Here is a 21074-nt window from a genome sequence, read left to right on the forward strand (position 1 = left end):
TAAGAGATAGGTAGGATGGTTTGGGGGGCTTTTTGTTTGTTTGTATGAATGTCTGCAGTCTGTTTTGTCTGTAAGGCTGATACTCCATGGAGATTTAGACAAATTAAGTTGGGCCCTGCTGGTAAGTACATTTTAGAGCAGCATATGCATCATCTGCTGCATGCTCTTATTTCCAACTGACTGTATGTTGTAATTTTAAATGTGCAGACTGAAACAGAAGATTTAGCAAACCAGTTGTAATTCTCATGAAATCAGGAAAGCTTAAATAGAGGTGTCACTCATTGCAACAGATGAAACATTTCAATGGAGAGCTATGTTTATAATGTATTCTTTACAAAAGCATGCATTATTTGAGGGAATGAGTTTAAGTATTTACTTAAAATTGCATGTGATGGACAATAAGTTTCATGCGTTCCTAAGGCTGTCATTTGCGTTAAGACATGTTCTGAATTTACTCAATTTTTAGGAATGAATTTAAAAATGACTTTGTCTGTAAATATGTGAGAAATAAAAGAAAGAAGTTGAGTTAGTTTTTTAAAACGATCTAGCAAACCCTTTGTTCACTTTCCCTCCTCCCTACAGTTTCCCTGACCAAATTTGTTAAAGACGAATAGTTGCCCATGGTAACTGCAGAGAATTTGTTGAAAAGCACACTTTTAGAAAACAATGGGCCCCAAATATACTGTGGCACAGCTTTAAACTTTATTAAGTCTGTCTTGGACTACCCTCTCCTCTCCCGAGTTAAATGGAAGAAAAGTTTGGCAGCCTCCACGCTGTGAGCGTGATTGATGCCCAGAACATCTGAGGGACTTTTGTGTCCAGCGCGCTCTCCATGAGTGCATAATGTGTGAATGCTCAAATAAGGTCAGCCCTTATCACGTGTAATCTAGGCCTGAAAGCAGATCAACAGTGACAGTCATACCCCATAAGTGAGAACACAAATCATCCTTGCATGCTTTGGACAAGTTGAGGGATTTTCTCCCTTCTTGCTTGCATTTTCCCCTTTCCAAATGGGGGGAGGTGATGGAGGGAGGACAAACTTTGGCAGCACTCTGGAAAACAAAACAAAACAGCACAAAAAACGAAGTAACCAGGAGGGAATACGTGCCTGGAATACTAGAGGGCTCCTTCAGCCATGCTACATACAGGGTGCTGGGGGTTGTTAGCAAGGCAGTGCCGCTGCCTGTGCACGAGGGCTGCATCATGAAGCTCTCCACACGTGGAGTGGGAGGGAAGAAACTTGGGCAAAAGTTGTTCGAGTCCCTTTGCCAGTGCCTTTTAAGAGTCTTTTCAGAGATTTCTAAGCACATCACAGCTTTTGTTGTCTGCCTACCCCTGGGTTTGAATGCCCTGGTTTTTCAAAGTAGTGTGAAAGCATCTTTTTGTTCTTTTTGAGTTTGTGCGCTGTGAATGGGAATGTTATGTTTCACCACATAGCAAGCAAAAATATTAGAAAATTGTGTCTTAAAGAAGTTGTTTTTGTAAGTTCTTATGGAGAATGCATTAGTAAGAAGGTTTGAAGGGAGAATCTTCCATTTGTGGCTGTTAGTTACTGTAGGTTGAATGCTGGATTGTTGTTTAAAGTAGGGGGAGGAAGAAGCAATGAAATGTTGTTAATTCAGACTTGATTTGTGTTTTGGCTTAGAAAAGTATTTTAATGGGCAAAGAGCTTTTGCAGAACACAGAATTTATAAGAAATAGCACAATTAGCAGGAAGAAATTAAAGATACGGTTACATCATTGATGACATTAACAACTATGGAAACAATTATGTCATCCTCTATGATGTAGAAATATCTTTTCCACATTTATGGTATCTTGAAAATTTTCTTTCTGTTTTTGGAAATATAATTTCCCTATCAGTGCAATAATTTGCTTGTATATTATGCAATGAATAAATGTTATGATACCGACCTATTCCACAGGACTGAGGGGATGATCCATGAATGTTGACAGTCTCCCTGGAAGTCCTGTAATTACAGCACATTATTGCTTGCCTTGTTTATTTATTTGTACTGCTTTGTGCTCTAATACCAACAGGAGTGCCCTGCCCCTCATTAAAAATGCACATTAAGAAAGATTGCTTAGTTTCACAGGTCACACCTTGAACACTGAAGACATCAGAAAAATGTCCCTCTGCAAAAAGCCTCTCTCTTTCCTTTGCTTCCCATAACTGAATTATCACCACATCTCCACTCTGCTGAATGGGATGGTGTCATTTATGTAAAGGTCGGAAGTTGGGTTATGGTATCAAATCGGTGACCATAGCGTTTCAAGAAACAACCATGTTAACAGCTGAACTTGAGCTCTTACCACCATCTGCTTTACCTCACTACTGCAATGGGGTAGTTAGATATGTGGACAGATACAAACTTGAATTACATACTGATTGATACAAACTTGAATTACATACTGATTTTTAAAAACTTATGTTTGCACAAGAAACTCTTTTCTGTGGCATCCTAAAAGCATCTCAATTTAGAGTCCTCATGCTTTCAATGGCAGCCTTTCAAATTCAGCCATTTGCAAGTCTAAATGTATCCAGTCCTTTACAGTCATGAGTAAGAGTTGTGGTGTCCATCCCATGTGTCCAAAATAATGATACTTTTGCATCTTGCAGTCTGAAAGCTCACTGAGCATCATCCTATCCTTTTGATGAAAGGTGTGCGATACACGGCAGTTTGGGATTTTTGGATAAGCTCTAATGCTTTTTGTGCTTACGTGGGAGATTGGGAAGAACACATCAAGCATGTTTGTTTGTTTGTTTTTAAACACAGCATATACATTAAATGCGAGGTACAAGAATATTTCCCATGAAAATTGATATTAAGTGTGGAGCAAACCTGCAATTAGGACTCATTACAAAATAAATTGCTTAGATACGAACATGTTACTCTATTGCTGTATATTCCAATGAAAACACAAACAGACTGAAAAGTTATATTCTCATAAATGACATATTCCAATTATGTGTATAGAAATGTACTTTTGTGTTGCTGCCACATAGCAAAATGGCATATTGATCAACCAGGTGATAGATATTTAAACAAGAGGATGAAGAAAGGAAAAATAAATGCCTCAGATTGCTGGGAAGGCAATGCTCATTGTGCTTTTGATATCTGGGCAAGGCTTAGGGAGATGGCTTTTGGTCAGCTGAGTTTTGTTACCTTATTACTACATGTTGCATGACAGCTGCCAGGTGCCCACTTCACAGATGTCATTTCCATTTTGCTAAGTGCTGTCAAGGACGTGGATCTTTGACTCACTCTTTTAGAGTGAAATACCCTTTAAAACACACACGTAGTGGGATTTGCCCACTGAGATGCCTACATTAGCTGCAGAAGAGAGAGCGTCAGTGCCAAACTGAACAAACTTGACAAAAAGAAGCTAATGAATCACTAAGGCTGCTTTTCTCATCATTAGTGTTTTCTCTACTAATTGCTACCTGTAGGTATGGAGTGAATTTGTAAATTCCTAGTGAATTGCACCCTGCTCTTGCTTTTTTTGCTCAGTGGTAGTTAGGAGTCTGTCTGTTGCAGTCCATCATTCAGTAACGTTGCTGTTGTAGCGTTGCATTCAGAGTTTTTGGGATCTCACCTCTGTTGTGTTCATGAAACTAGACCCTGTACTTGTTCTGTTTGATGCCAGAACACTTCTAATGCCTGTTGCCGTGCCAAAGAGCAGACCTGTAGCTGGCTTATCTGTTGAGATTGCATCCGTTTACCCTGCTTGAGCAACTGGCAAAGGACCGGAACTGGTGTAGAGATGGAAAGTAGCGTTTTCTTGAGGAAATAGCCACAAGTGGTTAATGCGGAGGTCCAGCAGCCCCAGCCCAGCTGAGGCAGCACGGCTCGGGCTGCAGCCCGGCTGACCCGCCGGCAGCCCCGCGCACATGCCGCAGGAACTCATTTAGCGCCTGAGCGATGCCACCGGCTCCCCCGCTGCTTACAGCAGTTGTCCAGTGACGAGCTGCGGGGCGGGTGTCTCGCTCCGCTAACGCTTTCCCCCTCCTCACCTCCTACCGGTGCCGCTCGGGAGCCGCTCGCTGCTCGGCGCACCCCGGCACGGCGGCTCGGGAGGGGGCGGTGATCGCGGCGCGGCCGGGGCTCTCCCGGCGCACGGAGCCTGCCCGCGGCCCGCCCCGGCTGAGCTGCCTCTCGCTCGCGTCCCGGGGCCAGCGGCGGGGCAGGATCGGGACGAGCAGCCGGGACCCGCCGCCGGGACGCGGAGCGCTGCCGGTACGTATGGCCGGGGGGTTCTGAGCAGGGCTGCGGGGGGGCTCGTGCTGTGCACGGGGCTGGGGCGGGAGGGAAGAGCAGCTCCAGGCTCCGTGTGCCGCCTCACAGACCAGCCGGGTGGCTGTGCTGGATTAAGTCTTCCCGTAGGAATCCTGAGCGGCTTTAGGCTTTAACTTTGCCTGATTACTCCTTCTCAGAGCGAGTTGTTTGCTGGTTTTTTTTTTCTTTCTTTCTTTCTTTTTTTTTTTTTAAATACACTAAGAATTGTTGTGCTTCTTTAGTGAGAAGGCTGAACTTGTTCACGCTGAAGTCCTAACAGAAAAGCATCGTACTAATGATAAATGAAAACGCTATATTTAACCATCAGTAAGCAAAAATTTGACAGAGCTAATAAGAAAAGGGGGCACTAATTAGCAGTAAACGGACCGTAATGAGGCGGAATTTTGATTGGCAGCACAATCGCGGCAGCTTTATTATGGAGACTGAAAATATGGAACATGTGTTAATGAGTGAAATGTATTTACAGCAATTGCATTTGAAAGCCAGTTCACTAGTTGGCAAATGTGAGGGCATGTTTTCTGTAGTTCATAAATGTGCTTACAGTGGTGTGCTTCATTCCTGAACTGATGTTCTCTGGAAGGAGTGTATACTGGTGTATTTGAAGAGTTATTTTGTTTGTTTGCTAAACATAGGGTCTTTAAGGATGTTACAAATAAAGTTGTAAAGTACTCTGTCTTTTGGCTGCTAGCAATCTGAGTATCACATCTGAAAAGAAGAACATACAGCAAGGAAGGTTTTTTTTTTTCCTATATTAATTAGTCAGCTCTGTTTACTAAACAGTTAAACTTTCTGTGACCTCACCTACAATCCTTCAGTCTGCAGAGCAAGCTTTTCTGATGCCTCAGCTGATTTTGCTCTGACTTCCTAATAAGATACGAAACTACAGCGGCGCTCATGCAATCCACCTGTCCCGCAGCCCTGTGTGATGGGGTGGCCCAGGGGGGTGGTAGGAGTGGGATGCAGTGCAGGGGGGGGCTGCAGTGCCATGTGTAGCAGCTCTTGCCACCATTGGTTGATGGTTTTCTTTGTACTTCAAAGGAACTGCTGGAAGTTATGTTTTCTGTCTGATTTTCAACTGAGCATCTTACAGCCTGTGAGCATGCAGTCAGTTCTGTATAGTGCAAGCAGATCTTGCAAGCTTTAGGTGCTATTTCAATCCTTCTTTTAATCTAATCGTTGTTCCTGTTCATCCTTAGTGACTCCCAGTGCAGGCTCTGGTCCAATTGCATACCCACCTGGGGGATGCTTGGCAGGGACCCTGCGGTATTCTGCCAGCACCCTCTGCTGCCCAAGCGGGCAGCTTGCCCGGAACCAGGAGCTGGATATAAATGTATCTTGAATTTTATTAGTGTCTCAGTTCCCTTGGAAACATTCTTAATGGATAAGTGATCTGACACTCTTTTTTTTTTTTTTTTTATGTATGTGTGTGTGCATGTGTGATCACTTGAAAAACCAAGATAATCTTCAAAGTTATTAGTGCAACAAACAAACAAAGCCCCCAAAAACTTGAATGAACATCTAATGTAGTTTAGAAACACAGACATCAAACTTCAGCTGCATTTAAAAGCACATTTAGAAGCTGTGCTCTTCAAGGCACCAGGAATCTTGGTGTGATGACTGACCCCTGGGGCTGTCAGGTGCACTCTGACATAAGAGCATCTGCAGAGGTAATATGCAAATTTGAAGCAGAATTGCAGTGATTTGTGCACAGAAAACTTCTCTGGCCTGGAGGAGACCAAGATGTGAGAGTGGTGAGACACTGGAACAGACTGCCCGGAGAGGCTATGGATGTTCCCACCCTGGAGGTGTTCAAGGCCAGGCTGGATGGGGCTTTGAGCAACCTGGTCTAGTGGGAGATGTCCCTGCCTGTAGCAGGGGGTTGGAACTAGATGATCTTAAAGGTCCCTTCCAGCCCAAACCATCCTATGATTCTGTGACAAGATGTTTGCACCTCTGCAGAAGTCCAGGTACAAAGACTAGCGTGCGAAAGTTACTCCAAGATTCTCCTTAGATATTAGGTCTAAGCAACAATGTGGTAGCACATGTCAGTGGAAGATTCCTAGGAGCCTGGTTTGAAATCCAGCTGCTTCTGAACTCAGTTTCCATTGGAAATATGCTCCCATCAGACAGGAGCCAAAGCTTGTCTTGATTTTTGGACACTTGTACAAACCGCAGCAAATGTAACCAGTGGCTTGTTGAGAGTGAGGATTTCTGCTTTCCTGAGGACTATGTGCTCACTGGTCAGCACGGCTCTGCAGCAGAGGCTGGTGCTGGGGAGCCCACGAGGCAGACCCCCAGTGCTCTCACCTTCTCCTTGTCTCCTCCTGAGAGCTGAAGGGGATGGAGGCTGGCCCAAGGCATCTCGGCAACTGAAGAGAGGAAAGTAGGAGCAACTGAAGCCAAGTGCTTTAGGATAATTTTAGGAGAGAAATGCCTGGAAAAAAAAATTGCAAAACTGTGCACTGTTAAATTGTATTGTAAATGTGTTTATTTATTTTTCAGTTACATTACTGTAATGCTTTGCTTCCTCCTACCCTTTGGGTTATGGGTTATGGGTTCGAGTCCTATTGCTCTAGGCAGTTTCCAGGCTAGTTGTTATGAGAGGCATGCTTAAAATCAAATTAAGAGATCCTTTAAGTAATTTGGCCTCAGGCCAAGTGCAAAGTTTTCTAAAGCAGTATTCATTCCAACTTAAATTTGCTTGTTAGGTGCTTCCACTCCTTTCCTTCCAAGTGCCTGTTTTGTGCAGGGTGATCACACAGGGGAGATGATCAGGCTGTGGAACCTGCATTTTGCCTGGAGATATGCCCATGGAGGTGCCGATGGTTCCACATCATTACTGCAGCACCTGTAGCCATATCATTAATGGAACACTGGGTTTGCCCTGGATTCAGGGAGGTGTGCAGAACCCAGCTCTTAGCACAGGATCTTGTGCTGCCCCAGGCTGCTGCAGAAGGGCTGCTTGTTGGGCCGTGGCTCTGTGTGTACGCCCCAGTGCAGTGTTTCCCTTTTTCTCGGTGGCTTGACATTGTTTTCTTGTGTTCAGCTTGTAAGCCTTTGTAATTTGCAGATTCTTTTTCAAAGAAAGGCCATTTGGTAAATTGTTTCTTTATTTGTGCCATTGCATGTGCGTTATGTTACACTGTCTGCATATTATGTTATACTGTCTGAACAGCACACCAGACTTTCCCACTCACTTCTCCCATTTCTTGAGAACACTTTTCAGTGTGAGTTCTGTCTTCCTGTTCATGTGCAGTCGTCTTAGTCTGATAGCAAGTGAAGTTTTTTGTAAGCAAATACATCTAAATCAATGTCTAAACTGTTAGTGAAAGTATGATGCAAGACTGTACCCTGGGCAGATATCCACTGAATGCTGCATCCTTCCGTCTTCGTGATAAGTCACTGCCAATAGTGCTTTGGATGGAGATCCTGCTGCCCACTCTGGACCCAGTAGGTGCTGCATCTGAGGCCGTGGCTGTGTCATACAGGGCAATGACAGGAACCTCAGTGTGAGTCAGGGCAGTTGCTACATCTGTGGCTTCTCTTCTATCCACAAGACCTATACCCTTTTCTAAACTGAATTTAAATACTTCTGACTTCACTTGTTTTACCTGGACCAGCAATTACTAATCTTGCTGTTATCTTCTAGATGTTTGATGGGGTTTTTTTTGGCAGTGTTTAATTTTTTTCCCCTAATCTTAAGGCCAAAGGGTCATCCTGACAATATGTGTTGAGCATAGTTCAGTTCAGTCAGATAGAACTGCAGATCTTGTCTTCAGGATTTTGGATAGGATGTTATTTTATGTTTCCATCTTGCATTGCAAAATTGCAGGTGGTAATTTTCAAAGCTGGAATTCACATTTAAGGAAATCTTCTGAAGCAAAGACGAGAAAGGTAATTGTCATTGGCGTAGGCCAAAAGTTCATTTAACTGGGCATTGAAAAAGTGCTTACTGAGCTTGATGATGCAAATGAGATGGTTGTGTTATAAAATAAATGGGGGCAACTCCCTTTGCCAAAACATCTCTTATATCCTGGGGGGAAAGTTGCTTCTATCCCATAATCTGACCAAAGTTTGGCTCCAAAAAAAAAAAAAAGAAAAAAAAAAAGAAATGTTGCACAGGTAGCTGAATATTGGGCAAACTGCTGAATAGCTGTGTCAATCCTATATGTGGAAGATTAAGATGCTGTAGAAAAGGAGCTTTACATGGGCTGAGTCCTGGTTCCCTCCTACCTATCTTGTGGGATATAGGTGGGATATTTATTTGACAGATCTCTCTGCCTTCCCAATGGGCACAGAGCAGGTCATAGGCTGATGCCTGGAAATCGTGAGAGATCTTTCTGAGTGCAAGAGAGTAACATTTATGGAAAACAAGGGTGAGAATGTGGGAGAAAGCTGTGCTGAAGCCAGCAGTGTCTACAGGAGCAGAGCGATGCTTATGCCTATAGTGCTCTCTGTTGGTGTGCTCCACGACACATCAGCCTCTACAACCAAAAGATCCAAAGACACGGGGACTTTGAGTCATCACAATTGTTAGTTATGGCTGCAAGCTGGTGAGTATATAAACCTGATCTAACAAAATTCCTTAGCGTGATTACTTGTCACACAGTTCACTGCTCAAGGGATTGAGCAGGCAGTACTATACTTCATTTTAATCTGAAAAAGAAATTTGTGTTCACCTGCTGGTCTAGCTGTCATCTGGCAAAACGCCAGGCCAGTGTGTCCTGGCTGCAATATTCAGTGCTCCTCCGTGGGTTTTAGCATTCGGTAAAGTATTTGTGCAATTGCAAGATATGAGGTGACATTGTTTGGCTTGTGTGAAGCTGAAGGATGAGGCATGAGGACAGGCAGCCTTTGGGCTGTGTTACTTGAGAGGTAGATGTACAGTATTGTTGTTCAGTATGTGTTTAAAGTAATAATTTTTTAAGTGTAAGCTGATCCCAGTCACCATATGGCAAAATGCACTGCAAGTATGGACACAGCTGTTAAAGGCATAACCATGGCTGTGTGCTCCGGAGTTTTGTGCTGAAGCCATTATGTGGTATCCCCAGCTATTAATCTCTCACTATTAATCAGCAATAAAAGTGACCTGCGGTGAGCGTCACAGATGCTGGAAATCTGATCTCTTCAGCATCGTACCTGCAGGGAAGACAGCAGGATTTGCGTCTTCCTTCCTGTATTCCTTCCTCCCTCACTCGACTAGAAGATACAGTTCAGCCCAGGACACACGAGGCATGTATGCTTTGCACCCACTTGTTCTGAGCAGGAGTTTATCGCTCTCGGAGTGTCTGCTCCTCCACTGGCTGGCCTTGACAAGATGCAGGGTTTGAAGGCCGGGCTTATTTTGCAGTTCAGGAAACGCTTCCCTCCTACAGCTTTTGGGTGCTGTTTGTTCCAGATTCATAGCTAGACTGCAGAATATTTGAGTGGACTGAAACTAAATGTGCCATGTGTTAGCTGAAGTAACCATGAAGTCTTTACTCAGGAAGTCATGTAAAACACTTGTGTAGATTTAAATGGAAATAGTCATTTTGGGGTTGACAGGGCTTTGAGCACATGACAGAAGTGGAGGCTTAAATCTTTGAAAAAAGAAATATAGCACTATCATGTCAAGATTAGGGATTATAAGAAAGTCTGCCCTATCAATTTACTAAATTCCATTTGCATCTCTTCTGTTTTTCAGTATTTAATGTTGCAAACTGACTGTAAGGAGATATTATCTAATATTTTTGATCAGCAAATTTTAGACTGTTACTTCAGACACTGTTAATGCAAGTAGAACTCATCATAATTTCTCTACAGATATCTGGCATTATATCACTTCAGCAGCATAGAAGGTACTCAATTCTTAGTGTATAAACATCCCGTGAAAAGAAAATAGAGTATTTGTTGCTACTCGTTTGAAAGAGAGTTTGGGAGACGTTGCTTGCTGCGTTTCTTCAAATAAATCATGGATCTCCTCTGGGATGATTCCAGTGTCCTGGCTCATCCCATGGCCCCGGCATGCCAGCAGAAGGCATTCAAGCAGCACAAGAATATGGGAAGAGTTGGCTTTGTCTCTGGTTTACTGAAGTCAGGGCTCTTGTACTCAGTAAGCAGCACGGAGGGCTACAGTCCCTTTATTATTAATCCGCTGTATAAACATTACTGCTGTGTCTTGGTTCTTCTTTGCTAAGAAGACCACATCTGTTTGCCTTAGGTCACAGTTCCATGTGTGTATGGGTATTTGTATCAGGCAGGAATTTGAAATAATAGAGTGCTAAGCTATCAGAACTAAACTATCTCCCTGAAAAATCTTCTGGGCTTCTCAGCCCCATAAAGAGAGACAAGAGCACCTGGAAAGAGAGTGACACCCTTTAAAGGGGTGAAAGGTAGGATTGAATAGGAAATGAAAACCCGATCGTACTCACTAGCAACGCTTGCTGTAGAAATATCAGATCTGCTGAGACAGGCAAGACCTGTACCACAGAGAGAGAGATGCAAGCTATCTGGGGGAATCTCATGCAAGATGTTTGCCACTGGAAAAAAACAGGAGGTATTTTGTGCTTCTATGGCTTCATTTGAATCTAAATGTTCATTTTTCTGTTGCTGTGACTATTTTACCCCATCGAGCTTTTCTTTCATTGCTCTTTTGAGAAAGCCAGTACAAGGAAAATATGAACATTTGGTAAACAGTCTGAAAGTGTCTTTCAGAATGTATTCATTTACTTAAATATCTGAAAACATTCCCTTAAATGTTTAACAAGGATTTTGTTCATTCCAGCAATATTCTGTGTCCAGAGTAGTCAGTACACAGAATACCTTATGTGATCTGAAGTTTTTCCCAACCTTCAAAATACCTTTTGGTGGAGAAGGAGTAAAACATAGTATTTCATTTGTGTGTGTTGTTTACAAGTGCTTGGTACACCAGTGTCAGAGTATTTGTGGTCACTGCTTCTGGAATCAGTGGTTTGAGTAAAAGCTGAGCAGGCTGCAGGAAACATAGGCATCTCAGAGGCTCGTGTGAATACCACTGCTATAACCTACCCTAACCTGGTTGGGTGAAAAATGTGGTTTCCTGTCTTCATTTGAAAAAAAGTGTTTTTTAGGCTTACTGACATGCATTCTGCAAATTTAATTTTCATAAATATTTCATCTCTTTCTTATGCTCAATTTAATCTATCAAAGCCACACAGTGTAGGAAACATATGGGATTGTGCTTAAGCAGCTGGGTTTCATTTGCAGGAGGTTTCTAGTAATTTTCTTGTTCTTGCCAGTCATGGAACATCTTTGTGACTACACAGGAGCACTGGGAAATTCAGTATGTGAAGCACAGGTTCAGAAACAAATGATTTTCATTTCTTTCTTTACTTGGGTTTGGTGCCATCTATGGCTGTTGATAGACAGCTTGGTTCGGTGTCTCTGTGTCTGATCAGCCCAAACAATAAGATAACTTTTACTTATATAACTTATTATAGAATAAGTAGAGAAGGCAGGAGTAGCATTCATTTCTACTTTTTTTTTTCTTTTTTTGGTTCCAATTTTTACTTTCTAAATGTTCACATAGGAAAATGAAGTGGCTGGATTATAAACTGTGGGGAATCCTAACAAGTAAACCTTGAATCAAAACTAAAGAATTTAAAAATACCTGATTTTCTGTTGTGCAGGTTCACTCTGTGCAGAGGTTGCCATGATTTGTGTTAACTGTGGTAAACTCAATATAGATTGAACCTTTACAACAACCAGGTAGATTTTCCTTTAAAAAAAAAAAAAAAAAGTATAAATATTATGTTCTGAAATGTAATGATTAATAATCCAATTCTATATTGACATAGGTTGAGATCAAACAACATATGTATTATATTTAAATACATGGTATAAAGAATGAAGATAAAACAATTCCCTCACTTTTCAGAACAGAATATATTGTGAAATCAGCATTATCTCCTCTTGGCAACACATTTCTATCAGAAATAAAAGGCAAACACAAGCATCAAATGGTCTATTTCCTCAATGTTGGCTTTTATTTAATTATGCTTTGGTTCCTCCTACCCAAATAGGTATTACTTATTGTATAGTATTTGAAGATCTTATTCACTGAGATGTCTCAGCATAAATTTTGCAGCATCTTTCTGCAGGATAACAGTATTTGACACTGGGTTGTTGAATATGGGTGTTCCTGAGATACTACATTCTTAGAGATAGTTAAGTTGAGCCTACCTTCATGGGGCAGCTAACTGTTCATGTGGGACTTTCTCTGATATTATCCTTTCAATGCAAACTAGCAGTTGGAAGCTGAACTAAACTCCGTTTTTCTTAAATCTGAATGCCTTTTGATTAAATCAATATCACATGATAATAGCCTCTTTTTCACTTTGACTGAGTAACACATGGGAACTCATTATTTCTATTTAAGAAGCTAAACTTACTTTATTTGAACATGGGCCACCAAGTAGATTTTGTTGGATGAATGATAGCTGCCTGTGGGAAGGCAACAGCTGAAAATACAGCTACAGATGAAGAAATAACATAATCTTCTTGTGAACTGGTAATAAATGATTTAAATTTTTTGAATAAGTTTAGGCTTCAGGAGCATTCTAAACTGTTTTCAAAGAGCTGGAAGATCTCATCAATTCCATCATTAGTTAAATGTAATTTACTTTGGACTTTCTTAACAGTTTTGTTGTCACTATGTGCCTAAAGATGTGTTTATGGTTTTTGTTGCTTTCTATTTACCATGAGGCATCACTAAAAAGAAGATAGTAAAAAAAAAAAAAAAAAAGATTATGTTATTAATATTTATTCCCTTAAGAGAAAAAATAACAAAAAAGAAGGGAGGTAAGAAAAACTCTGTCTAGAACTGCAGTAAAGGAAATCTAGGGAAATTTCTTACTTAGGAATAAATGCTTTAGGTGGGCAGTGAGGGTTTGAACTGTTGACTTCCAGAGACGAAATCTTGAATCTTGAACTACAAGGGCCCAGCTGTGTTCAGCTGAGGCACCACGATGTGGTGCCATTGCAAAGCTGCCTGGGGGCAGCCTGGAACAGGCTCTATTCCCATCCCTGCTCCTAGGCTTTCCCTAAGATGTTCCCTGGGGTAGTGTTGAAAATTGTGTGTTAAAATATGGATGAATTAAAGGAAGAAATGGGAAACCATCAAAAAAAGATACTGCTGCCTGTGGAGCTGGAAGTGCTACAAAAGAAAAGATGGTTGAGTAGAGTATTTTTGCCACTGGAAGAAAGAGAGATAAGGAGTAATCAAAGGAAATAAATTAATAAATAATCAATAAATTACATCAGTGGGGTACCTGCAGCAAATGCTAGGGAGAGACTTATTTGTAAGGGGAACTTTGGGCAGGGAATGCTTGCTCCCTGTGAAACAGATGATGGTGTGTTTGATGGTTCCTCTTCAGCAGTGGCCTTATGAAATTTGTGTTTCTCTTAGATTACTGTCTCCATGCAAAAAGCTATGCTAACTCAGTTAGAGAAGCATAGTTATGTTCTGATAGTTACGATGGTCAACTTGCTTTAAGACTGGATTCTCCAAAATGTTTGGAACTGATGTAGTACCTTTAGCCAGTGATAACCAACATAGTCATTATGGGTGTTACTAGCAGTTCTGAGTGGGGATTTTTAATGCTCAAGCTGGTGCAAACTGGCTATTCTCTGAGGGGAATTGCAGTCCTGTGTATGAGCTGGGTAGAATTCATTCTGAAATATCTATTGCCACTGTACTTCAGCATAATGTTGTAACTTTTCCATAAATCACTCAGAACCTTTTCTTTGGGGTCCTAGTGGGGAGAACCCTATAGACTCTTTCAAACTATGTGAATGTGCACTTGAGTTGTGTATGTTTTGTTTTGTAACAAAATAGTACCACCAAAGATGAACAAACTAAACCTCATAAAATGATAAAATGGAATGGCACTGAATTATGGAAGCACATAAAGTATCTGGACAGTCATTTATATAAAAATCTAACCTTTGTAATCAAGTTTCTTTCAGCCTCAGGAAGTGGATGCCAAAGACACTACCCTTAAACATGCTTGTGCACCAGCCTGTCATTTCATCACCCAAAATAAGTTAAAATCAGCTTAACGATATGTTCCTTTTGTAAAAACAAAACAAAACAAAAAACAGGAATTTGTATTTATTTTAGATAGCAGAAGTAAAGGCCTAGGTGATGCAAAAAGAAGAGAAAATAAATTCTGCTTCTAAAGCACATTTTTGCAATGTGAAGAAACTCCTGTTTTTCTTTAATTCTTGCAAGAGTCATGTTTGTAGTTTCTTCTTGCATGTTTAGAGAGCAAGAAAGGGATGTAATCTGTAGCTTTACAACTTTGGATGTCAGCATCTGGTAAGAGCAAATATTTGTACCTTTGTTTTTATGTCTTTGCATAAACGTGACATTGTTGCTTTGGAAAGCACCTTCATGCTTTTTGGTGGGCAGTTATTAGATGGGCATTGCTTTGGAAAAGGGCTGTGTGCCTTCCATTGGCATGCTTGTTGGCAACTGGAGAAAACAAGCACTGAGGAGAAAATTCCAGTGCCTGGTGTCCTTCTCTGCTTTCCCTCCAGATTACATGTTTCTGCTAGTGGGCAAGCATGTCCTGTCCATGTTTATAGAAACTTTTACTTCTGAAACAGTTAGCTAAAATGACAAGATTTTTCTTATTGCATGACAGCATTAATATTTTTTATATTTTCTGTACTTATAAACTTGCACTTGCTTTTAGTGTGTGTGAACAATATTTGTGGGAGGAAAAGTCACAGACAGAATGTGAAAGAGCCATCAAACTCATCCCAGCAACCATCTGGAATAAACAACTGTCTTCATTTTTCCTTTCAAAATTTCTCTTGCCTGTTTAGTGTTCCATCTTGGTTGTAACAGAATAGAAGACTTTACTGAAGGAAATAATGTAGCCCAGATTTATGAATGTGCAATTTGTTTTTCAGTGTACTAATGATCTTTTACAGATGTAAAAGACTGAGAATTAAAAATCTTAGATTCATATTTCAGCTTTGTAGTATAATGCCACCTAGATGGACATCCATTTTGCAGATCCAACTCTGTAGACATTATTTGTTTAAATCAAATTCGGCTGATTTCAGTGAGAGGCATAAAGATATCTTCATGAATCCAGTCTGCTCTCCTGTTTCACCTTCTTTACTGTAAAATGAAAACAATAATACAGTCTGACACCACAGAGGTGTTTACAAGAGATGTTAATTGGGAGCAGCTGTCTCCAGTGGTGACAAAGGCCATAGAAATATGTGTAGATATATACATATATAAACAACAGACTGTTTCTATTCTATATGCTGGACTAAATGGCTTTCCAAATTTTTGTACTCCTCTGGCAGCCCATTTAGACTACAAGCTTCTTTCATGTTACATGCCCATCATTTTTTTTCAGTGTTGCTTAATCTAAAATCACATTGAAGAAATATCGCTCATAGAATGGAAGTGGGTTTTGTCATTCATTAGTTGTCAGTCTCACAGCCAGGCTTTTCACTTGTGAAGGCTGTATCATGAGGACCAGAGGAGGGATGTACTGGAGGAAAGGTGTGTATCCTAACCTCAGTAGCCCAGAGTGAATCTCTTGGCTGATCTCCTGCCTGATCTGGACCAAAGAATTTATCCAAACTCTTAATGTACCCAAACTAGTAAATTTTCAGGTGAATAACATGATGTTTAGAAAGACCGTCTACAGAGCTGAAAAGTTAGTAAGTGCTGCCTGGTAAACTTTATATTCAAAATATGTAATGATACACAAGCAAAAATTTGCTTGAAAATATCATTACTGGATTTGTGTTCAAAATGTCTGTATTTATGTTGAAGGCAACCTTTATTTGACCTCTGTACGAAAGCATTACTATGCAGTCTTTAATTACATGATTACAGGTTAGCTTTTCCACTGGACCCCTGCTTTGTTCAGCCCTAAAGATGGGCAGCACTCACTTAATGAGCCCCTATTCAGCATTTTGTTTTATTTGCATTGTTCAACGCGTGACCATCACCTTATTTACTGCATGCTATTCAAAACCTGCTGAGTCTGCAATTATTAATTTCCTCCCATTTTTTTCCTGAGATATCCATAATTGTAGTATCTGAATGTTCATTAACTTCAGTTTCACAAATCCCTGGTAGACAAAGGGGCATCTGTACCCCATGTTGCATATGGGGCATTGGGGCAGAGGATGAGGCAGGTTGGGTGAAAACTCCAAGGCTGTGCATTCACAGTTGGGTTACGCCAGCCTCACTTTGAATGCTAAAAGCAGGGTATCTCTCCCCATTGTTGTTCCCGTTGTAGCCCTTAGGCAACCGCTTGGTGAAGCAAATTGCTGATGTGATTGCAAAATACATCCACCAAAACAGAAGGGAAACTATTTTTTGAGTGGGCTCTCTCTGTCAATGAAAGTGCTTTCATACATTGGCTGAAGCCACTGGTGGAGTCATTCCTTCCTTCTACTTCAGGCTTATTTGCAGTGTTTTGGTCTCAATCCTTTAGCACTTACTGAAGCCACAGCATGGTCTTCCAGAGGTTGCTGGGACTTGCAAGTCATCAGTGTACTTGCCAATTTGACCCAGGATTTTTAAGTTGAGCGTGAAGAAAAGTGAAGCAAAGAACACCCAAAAAGTGCTGGGAGAAATAGGTCAGAGCAAAGCATTTAGCTGCGTTACTCTCAAATCATTCCTTAATTTTAATTTTGTTGTCATCTACCATATCTACCTTCTAAATTTCTGGCATAAAAAAACAGAGAAGGATTCTTCAGGCAAGAATAGTTATCCTTTACAAAACAAACTTCGAATAATATTACTATAGCATCTTTTGCACAAGTGGATGGTTAAGCTGGTTATTTTTTTAAAGTGTGCTTTTAGTATAATGTGGTTATACTTGGAGATGTTTAAACTCTCTCTCAAAAAGAACTGAAAATAGAAGTCCCATCATGTAGTGCACAGACCCATTGTGCCAGAGCATGATGCAGCACAATGCCCAGGCTTATCTACTGCATGCAACTTCTCCTTTGAGTGAACAGAGTAAGTGGCACAAATAATAAATTACAAATCCCTGTGTCTCTCACTCTGGGAAGGGACAGGACATTTTGCCAGGGCCTTGCAGAAAAGTCTTCTATGGAAGAGCAATGTGATTCAGCAAACCCCAGTGCCATTCTAAGCAATAGAGAAGCATGCCAAAATTTTCCCCTTCTCATCTGCTTTCTCTGTTTCCCACTTGACCCAGTTGTCCACAGCCCATTCTCTTCCTCTGAACAAGTTTATGTTGTTTCCACTGCTCTGATTTCTCAACTCGCTTTTGTTCCTTGCCAGGCCTATCAGTTTTACCTCCAGTGCTTTCTCTCAACTTTTTGGCCTTTAATATTTTGAAGTGCGTTTACTGAATGCCTATAATATTTAAATATGTTTGGCAGTTTCTAGGTTTTTGCTGCTGTTAAGGAAAAAAAATCAAACTAGGCGATATACTTTGAAAAATCATTTCCTTGCACTCGCGTTAACAGTATTCTAGGACTAATGGAAGTCAAAAGTCGTGGCAATGTATGTATCCAAGGTCTGCATTTTTGTTTAAATGAACAGTGGCTTTTTTTTTTTTTTTGAAAATTTTTAAAATAATGCTCTGTGCAGCACCAGAATGGCTTATGCCTGGAATAGGGTAGCATCCTCTGCACCATTCAATTCTATAGGAGGGAGGACCTCTGTATTTCAGAGGATCGGGTTATTATTTGGATGCTTTCTGTATCCCTATAATGCCTAATACCACCTGGTAGAAACTTTTTACTTTGATATATGTTTAAGAATAGAAAAAAAGCTGTTTCTGATGTTGTTAACAGCCATCTGTTGGATGTTTTAAGTTTGCAGTTCAGGCAAGAAATTTGCTCTTCTCTACCACTTTCATCCCTTGACTCTGAGAAAGGAATTTTTCACTTAAGCAAGATGTGACCTTTTCCTGTCAGCATCTGGGAGAATGAGGATTACATTCTCTAAACAAAGCTCAGCTCTGTTGTCAGAGCTCTCTTTTCAGAACGTCTCCAAAACCATAACAATGGCAAGGCAGGTTTCAGACAAGCATTCCTTCCAAACACCTGCATGCACCCCAGAGCAGGATGCTGATCATAGTGTCCTTGCAGCGCAGTGAGCTCCAACGCTGTGTCCAGAGCTGTTTCTTTGGGAATGTGCTGGACACATACCATAAAGAAATTCAAACAATTTATGCAATGTTGCAAGCATTTGGTATCTGATTCCTTAAACGCCTGAGAACAGACATGAAGGGACTCTTTTAAATTGCATTTTTCTTCCCTTTTTTGAAAATATTCTTTGGCCTGTTACAGACTTACTCTATACATATAACGTTATTGTTGTGAGTAAAGCAATGGTAATGCTTGGCAGTTTCAGTTGAGCAGAGTTGACACTTTTTACCACCTTTTCCATCTCCTTTATTGTTCATGCCCATTGTTTCTTTGACTATTTATTCTCTACATTCACTCCAGGCTGAATATATTGCTCTCCACCTTCCCCTACAAGTTAACAATTCACTTTTGTGTGCATACATGGCAATTCTGTGGTAAATGCAAAGTTCTCTAGTGCGTAAAGAAAGACATTTAGAAAGGATAAAAGTAGCCAAGTCTCAACTGGCAAATGCTACAATTTGCAAAAGAGTATGTATATTGATTGTGGGCAAAAAACAAAAAGTACATTGTTTGTTGTAACTTCATTCTTACTCATGTGAGAAGTGAAGATGTATATATTTCTAATTAAGTCACTTCTTGTATCAAACTATTGATCAGTCTTTCGGAACAAAAGAAGATTGTGTAGATGAATCTGAGCATCTTTATAGGGAAATTACATTAAATAATTAAAAGTCTGGAGACAAATGTATTATGGATTATTTTACTTGGAAAAGATGCTTTCTTGCCTTCATTAAAAATAATCTCAAAGGAGATTAGAAAACATGGATGGAGCCACAGTCTGGTTTTTAATGTTGCACTCTTCCACTGACATTAAGCTATCACGACTGAAGAAACATACTGCAGAATCAGATTCAGTAATAAAAACAAAATATGTTTTAATTTAGCCCAGGACTTGCTGTAAATTCTGAATCTTAAGAGTTAAGAAAAAAACCAAAAGACTGTAGTCTCATTATTTCCGAAGTTTCCATATGTCTTTTCAAAACAGTTTATCCCCTGAGTTCTCTAGTTCTAAATCTTAGCATTTCTTCAGCAGCAGCTTTCCCTTTTCATTTTCTTCTCCTTGATGATAACAATGATGATTTCAGACTCACACCAAGACTGATCCTCTATTTGATGTATTCATATTCTGATATGAGCACAGCAATGATGACACATGCTTACTTGATTAGAGCTGTGGGGAGGATGGACCTTTTGTTTTGTTGGGCAACTAATAGTCACTTTTAAATTATGTTCTCTTGTTTATTAGGTCAGAATAGAATTTAAGATGTTCTGAAATAAAAAAGTGATATTACATGAGAAAGTGTTGATGCTTTGAAAATTGAAATCTGTTGAATCAATTTTTGGATAAGTCATGAATTTTCAATTTTGAGTACATTTGTAAAGAGCAAGGGAAAATGAGCCTGGAAGGCCCTAGAGATTTTTTTAAAATAGGAACAGGCAAATATTCTGTTACCTCTGTAGACTATCTGTTCCCATTCTTATTTGCACTTTCAAATATGATCTCATTTTCAGAATGTCTAAGAGAGATCTCAGCTGTAAAACATCAGCCCTTATTTCTTGTCCTGTGCAAGTGTGTGCGGAACAAAAGTGCATTCCATCTCTCTTTGCAGGGACCTCATCATTATTTCAGAGCTGTTACCATGTGGCCCTTGTCTCTAGACTGACAAACACCCTCCTTTTAATGATTCCTCCTAGATCATTGTTTTCCCATTCATGATGGTTCTAGTTGTTCCCCTCTGAGGCTTTTTCACAAGCTCTTGTCCTCTTTGGGCGATGCTGCCCAAAGCAAGATACTGCTTCTGAAGAGGCTCTCCCAGCCTCAAGCAGGAGGCTCGTTTCTCCTGTCTTACACGGAGCAGCCTCTGGACACCTCCCAATACAGTAACTGCTTTCTCATGAATTATTACACTGATGACTTGATTAAGCTTGTGACCCACTATCTAATGCTGCAGATTATTGACTAGTCAGTTGTTCTCTGTGCTGTATTTGTGCAGCAGATTATTGCTGCTTTTATTTGGTCTTGTCCTGAATTTATGATGTGTCAGAAGTGTCTCAGACCAAGCTGTCATCGATGCATATTGTTACTGTTGTTAATAATTGCTGTTTTTATAGATAAGGGAGCTTGGAATCAGGCTAAAAGTAGAGGATACAGTCATTTCTGGTGCACAGTTCGAAAAAATGACAAACCTGTGAAAACAAAAGCCACTTGGTGGTAGCCATCTGATTGCAACTGTTCCTTTATGTTGTGTATGATTTTCATAAATTGTGCAGTCATATTGTTTAAGAACTTGTGGTTTGGAGATAGGAAAGCACGTGTTATGCATGCTCAGCTCATCTCAGAGATGTGTACAGGAGGATGGCCATTGAAAATGCAAGCAGAAACAAAGGATATTCAGGAAAATACAAGCTTGCAGTAAGTGGAACGGTTCTGATGCTACCCTACTGGGTATCCTAAGCTGTTACAGTGTCATGGTCCCACTCAAGGAGAAATTCATTGAAAATTAGTCATATTCCTCTTATTTTCTACTGAAGGTGATATAATTCTTTGGAATTTCTTGTTGAATGGAACAACATTTTCTCTTATCCTTTTCA

At 40.4% G+C, this 21074-nt stretch overlaps 1 protein-coding gene across 2 annotated transcripts in view; it reads left to right on the forward strand.

Annotated features, from left to right (window-relative positions):
- The window catches only part of BMPR1B (bone morphogenetic protein receptor type 1B), a 146798-nt gene that overhangs the window by 64274 nt on the left and 61450 nt on the right, over positions 1–21074 (forward strand). Inside the window, exon 1 of one of the 2 annotated variants that reach the window (XM_021396566.1) lies at positions 4185–4238. The exons of the other annotated variant lie outside the window; for it this stretch is intronic. The gene's annotated coding sequence lies outside the window, so the exon portion shown is untranslated. Of the gene's footprint in view, positions 1–4184; positions 4239–21074 lie in introns of those variants that run through there. 2 annotated transcript variants of the gene reach the window in all.

Source organism: Numida meleagris, chromosome 4, assembly GCF_002078875.1.
Source record: "Numida meleagris isolate 19003 breed g44 Domestic line chromosome 4, NumMel1.0, whole genome shotgun sequence".
In the NCBI taxonomy this organism is placed as follows: domain Eukaryota; kingdom Metazoa; phylum Chordata; class Aves; order Galliformes; family Numididae; genus Numida; species Numida meleagris.